The following is a 5739-nucleotide window of genomic DNA, read 5'->3' as shown; positions in this document are numbered from 1 at the left end:
AATTGTTCTGCAAATACAAACTATTGTATTTAATGTGGAATGTAAAACATTAATTCCCCAATAAAGAAATTAAAAAGAAAAAGAGAGAAAGAAAGGAAGAAATGATACCTAGCTTAAGATGTAATAACTGTTGACTCACCTGTAAAGAAGGAAGCTTCACAGGCGGTTAAGCAGTGCTGTTGGTGTCTTTCTCTCTACCTCCCCCTACGATCTCAGTTTCTCTGTCTTTATTCAATAAACAAGTAAAGTAAAATAAATCTTGAAAAAATACTTGTAAATGGTTGCTCTGATACTGATATCTTGAGGTGTTTCCTATATGAAGGCTGAATGTAGCAACACCTATTGATGAGGATGATTCTTTCTCCAAGTTCTGCCTCCCAATCCCACCCCAGCACATTCATTTACTTTGAAAGATCAACATACAGCAGGGTATTGTGACCCAAATGTAGATACACACGTTGTCTGTCTCAAGGAGAACTAAGTAAGCTTGACCCACTTCAATCATCAATACAGAGATGTTGAAAATAACATGTTTATATAGAGAGACCAATGCAAAGAAGCTACCCAGTGTCTTAAAAAAGTTATAGTGACTGTTCTTTCCTTTGTCTTGGTTATAAATTTGTTGAATTTGGATTTTAAATGGGCCTGGCCTACTGTTGAGTCCAGTTACCCGCCTAAATCTAGGCGCAGGTTGTCTGTTTCTTAAAAAGAAAACATAGCATAGCATGTGGCTGGGGGTCTGATCCTCCACACTGCAAGTGAAAACACAGGCAGGCAATGGGCGGGACTCCTTGCATAGAGGAGCAGTGCTTTGCATGTCTCCCTCTCTTAAAGGATACAGAATGGAGACTGGCAGGGAGGCCTCTCAGCTGTCCCATGCAGGTGCAAGGTTCTGGGTGGGATTGATCCCCAGGCACAATATTTGAGAAAAAAATTTAAAAAGACTTTGTATTATTTAAAATATGTACAGTTAAGAGAACAATATTACCATTATTCTATTCAAAAAAGCCAATCTGCAGTCCTGGAGGCTGGCAGAGTGGTTGGAGTTTTGGACTCAAGCATGAGGTCCTGAATTCTACCTCCAGCATCACATGTTCCAGACTGATGCTATAGTGTTTTTCCTCTCTCTCTCTCTCTCTCTCTCTCTCTCTCTCTCCTCCCTTTCTCCCTCACTGATTAATAAATCTTTTAAAAGAGCTTCAGCATATGTAGAACCAGAGTTCAGACAGACCTGGGATCCCACACATACAAATCCAGATCTCTTGTCACTGAACCGCCTCCCAGGTTGCATTAACTGGCTCTTTAAAAGATTATAATTATTTATATGTGTGTACATATATTTTATAATCCTTTTTTTGAAAAAATATGGTATGCCTCATGAATCTGTGTGTAATCCTTGAGCAGGGGCCATACTAATCTTCTATGTATCATGCCAATTTTAGTATATGTACTACCGAAGCTAGGACTATATTATAATCTTATTTAAAAAGTGTTAAGAGATGGAGACAGTTGGAGTCAGGCAGTGGCACAGCAGGTTAAGCGCACATGGCGCAAAGCTCATGGACCAGAGGAAAGATCGCGGTTCTAGCCCCTGGCTCCCCACCTGCCCGGGAGTCCCTTCACAGGTGGTGAAGCAGGTCTGCAGGTGTCTGTCTTTCTCTCCCCCTCTATGTCTTCCCCTCTTCTCTCCATTTCTCTCTGTCCTATCCAACAACGACATTAATCACCACACAATGTTAAGCAACAAGGGCAACAAAATGGAAAAATAAATAAAAATAAAAAAGAGTGGAAAAGAATAGACAAGAAAAAAAAAGAAAGGGAGACAATGAGACCTTGGTGACAACAACAACAACAAAAATAAAATAACCTATTTATACTTTAGAATTGCAGAATGGCTAGGGCAATGGCTCTGTACGAACTAAGTCCTGAATTCAATCCCCAGATTTGCATGTGCCATATTCATGCTCTGCTTCTCTTTTTTGTATTAATAAATAACATTTTTCCTTTTTTTAATTTCCTTTTTTTAATTTCATTTTTTTTTTAAAAACCGCGGTTCCTGCCCAGTTCCTACCCAGCTCCAAGATCGGCTGCTGCCTGGCTCTGTGGGGCTCCTAGTGCAGCTCCCACCTGCCAGCATCCTGGCTGCCCCATTGTGTGAGTAGGAAGACTGCAGTCTCCCGAGGACTGTCCCCACAGACACAAGAACCCCAGGCGACCCCTGCCCACCCCCCACCACACAAGGAGCCCTGCCAGGCCCAGGCCACCGGGACAAGGGGGGTTGGGGGTGGGTGTTGGCAGTACCCTCCAGGACCAGCAGGTTGCAAAGTGCCAGACCTTCAGCCCAGACCCAATCCACAGCCCGGGCCCAGGGCTCAACAAAGGTTAGAGCCAGCTGGCTTTGGGCACCCCTCTGAAATGCATGTCTCTTCTGAGAGAGACAGAGGCAGAGAAAACACTCCAGTTCTAGTAGTGCGAGGAGACCCCCAACCTGGACCCGCACCCCGTGCCCCAGCCTCCTTCACCCTAATTTGGGAACTTGGCTCGCCATGTTTCCCCAGACCAAACTCGAAGTTCAGGATTCCAAACAGCCGTCCCCCGAGGACCTCGTCGTGGGCCACACTGAGAGGAAGGACAGCGGGTGCACATTTCGGGTGGGCGGACACACGGAAAGTTTTCTGGACCTGGCTGCCCCTGAAGCCTGGTCGGTGGGTTCCGGGGTCCCCTCCTGCCAGGGCGTTTGGGGTGGGCAGGAGGCGCACTGCCTGGACTCCAGCTGCACTGGCGGGTCCTCACCCTCGGGGCACTTGGAGCCACCAGCACTGACACGCTGGGTAAGGCCCAGGGACCTAGGACCCCTCTCCCGGCAGGAAGGAAAGGGAAGGCCGGCTGCCCAGACTCTCCGGCGGGGTCCCTATGCTCGCGCTCACGGAAGCCAAAAGCAGCACGATCTGGGGGCGCACAGCCACCCTTCCAGGGTGTCCCTGCCAGGGGTGCAGGGTCTGGGGGCTCGCGGACACCTCCCCTGGGTGCGCCCCTGCCGGGCGTGCGCATGGCTCCATCTCGGGGAGCGCCCTGCTCAAGGCCGCTGGGTGCTGGAGGTTTGGGGGGGTGCGCAGCCACCTCTAAGGGGTGCGCCTGTCCCGGGGTACTGGGTCCGGGGGTGCTGGCCCCTCTGCGGCTGTACCCCGACTTCGCCCCTCACCCCACCCAGCAACTTCCCAGGTGGGCACAACAACCCAGCCTTCAAGGGCACAGGAACCAGGGGCCACTTACTTGCAATTGGAGGAATCTCACTAGATGGGCTCCAGCACTATGGACCTGGCCACTGGCTGCTGTCTGGCACAGCACCTTGGGGAGTCCCCAGCAGTACTTCCACACGGGGACTCCGCACAGTTCTTGCTGGGCGCTCAGGGCACAGGGCCCAGGCCCCAACACTGGGGCCTATGGGTGCGACACAACGCGGCATGGCTCAATGCTGCCTGGGGGTGATGCGATGTTATGCTACTCAATGTGACAGGGGGCGACAGGGTCTCAGGGCGCGGGCCTCAGGGCTCCATGGTGCTGCTGTGGATGCAGCTGGGACAAAGGGAAGAAGAGAAGAATGGAAGACAGGGTGAGAGAAAGATAGACACCTGCAGACCTGCTTCACTGCCTATCTTTCTCTCCCCCTCTCTGTCTTCCCCTCCTCTCTCCATTTCTCTCTGTCCTATCCAATTACAAGGACATCAATAAGAACAATAATAACTACAACAATAAAACAACAAGGGTAACAAAAGGGAAATAAATATTTTAAAAATTAAAAAATAAATATATTTTTATTATCTTTGTTTATTGGATAGTAACAGAAGAAATCAAAAAGGAAATTGGAAGTAAAGAGGGAGAAGAGAATGAAAGAGAGAGAGAGAGAGAAACCTGAAGCACTGCTTCACCATTCACAAAGCTTTTCCTCTGCAGGTGTGGTGGGGACTCAAATCCAAAATAAATTTTAAGAATCTAACTCAATTCATTTTGTGTTGATGGTGTTAGGGTTTAGAGACAGACTTAAGTTTGAATAAAATCTAGAGACAGGATGTAAAGTTCAAAATCTCAGAGCCAGAAAAAGAAATAGGGCTTTGCCCAGACCCATCCCTGCTACCTGCACGACGAGACTGCGTGAGAGGAGGACAAAGCAGTAGGAATATAATATCCCTTTGGAATATATATCCCTTGGAATATAATATCCCTTTGGAATATATATCCCTTTGGAATACAACTAAAATAGGCCTACCAAGGAGGTGACTATAACTTAATTTGGGTTAAAAATAGAGTAGAAAAAAAGGAAAAAAAATTTTTTCTTTTAAATTATTATTCCCAAAGCAAACCTCCTCCCCCTCACCCCCCCCATAACCAATCCCGGGGGACCACCTCCTAGCAGGCTCCTCTGCTGAGCTTCTTTCTTTACCAAGATTCCTGTCCCACCAGGGAGTACCATTCATTCTAAGTCTATTCCCTTCTGAAACCTCTGGCCTTTTTTCTTTCTAAGTAGCCACCCCTCCCCCACATAGATAATTAAATAATAAAAAATAAACAAATAAAAAACTCTTTCCATTAACTGCTCTTTTATTACTGTTCTTTTTCTTGTTTTTTTCTTTTTTCTCTCTCTCTCTCTCTCTTTTTTTTGTGGCTTCCAAAGCCACAGACCCCATCCCCTACATCACCAAACAGTGTGCTTTCACTGAATTCACTGATACACGTTTGGGAATTATTTTTGGGATGAAATCTGACTCAGAGTGGACTCTCACTATGAGTATCTCTGATCAACTTCCCTTCCTCCTTTAGCTACCCCTAGAATATACAGTGGATAATAGATTTGTATAATTGTCTATCCCAGCTATCCTTGTCTAGTCCTGAGGTTTTTTTAATTATTATTTTTCTTCTTCTTTCTTAACAATCAGCTACCTCTGCTCACGAGGTTTGAGGTAATCTGGGACAGGGTGTTTTTTTTACCCTGCTCTATTTTATTATTAATATTATGTAAAGACATATATCTTCCCCCCCTTTAGGTTGATCAGAATTAACTCTTAGGGTATCTTTCATTGCTAGGGTAATGGGCATCTTATCTATTGTGGGAGGAACTTGTCTCATTACTCCTACATCCTCTACAGACTCTCGCCTTCCTCCTCCTAGCTAATTAAAAAACTTAAATTAAAAATAAAGTAATAAAAAAAAACATTCCTTTCACTGCTCTTTAATTACAGCTCTTTTTTTATCTTTTCTCTTTTCTCTCTCTTGTTTCTTTTTTTATCTTGTCATACACTTCTTCCTTCCTTCTTCTTTGCCTTTATGAATTTGTGAATTATTTTGGGGAAGAAATCTGACTCAGAGTGGACTCTCTATGTGTCTATCTCTGCTCTAGTTCCCTTTCCCCTCTTTTTACCCCTAGAATATACAGTGGATAGTAGATTTGCATAACTGTCTATTCTTGCTATCCCTTTTTTTTTTTTTTACTCTTTCTTCTTCACTGGGATTTGGTTACTATTTTTTTCACAGACTGGAGATATTGTTTGGCTAACTGGTAGTGATTAAACTGCTTCAATACTTGCTACAGTTGCTATTGTAATTCCTGAGGTTGGTGAGTGCAATTGTCATAAAGGTATTTAGTACAGTGTTAATTGTACTGAAGACACAACAAAAGAGGAATAACAGCATAAAAAAAGAAACACATTAAAAATGGGTAGATCAAAAACAAATAAAACTGCT

The 5739-nt window shown here is 44.9% G+C and overlaps 1 non-coding gene across 1 annotated transcript; it reads right to left on the bottom strand.

The window, feature by feature from the left end:
- Nucleotides 1-1359: 1359 nt before the first annotated feature.
- On the bottom strand, nt 1360-1466 carry LOC132536220 (U6 spliceosomal RNA). The gene has a single exon (XR_009547880.1). It is a non-coding gene; the product is annotated as a U6 spliceosomal RNA (small nuclear RNA).
- Nucleotides 1467-5739: the final 4273 nt, after the last annotated feature.

This window comes from Erinaceus europaeus (genome assembly GCF_950295315.1).
Source record: "Erinaceus europaeus chromosome 6 unlocalized genomic scaffold, mEriEur2.1 SUPER_6_unloc_55, whole genome shotgun sequence".
Taxonomy (NCBI): domain Eukaryota; kingdom Metazoa; phylum Chordata; class Mammalia; order Eulipotyphla; family Erinaceidae; genus Erinaceus; species Erinaceus europaeus.
Note: the sequence above shows the minus strand (reverse complement) of the source record. Positions and strands in the feature narration are given on the sequence as shown.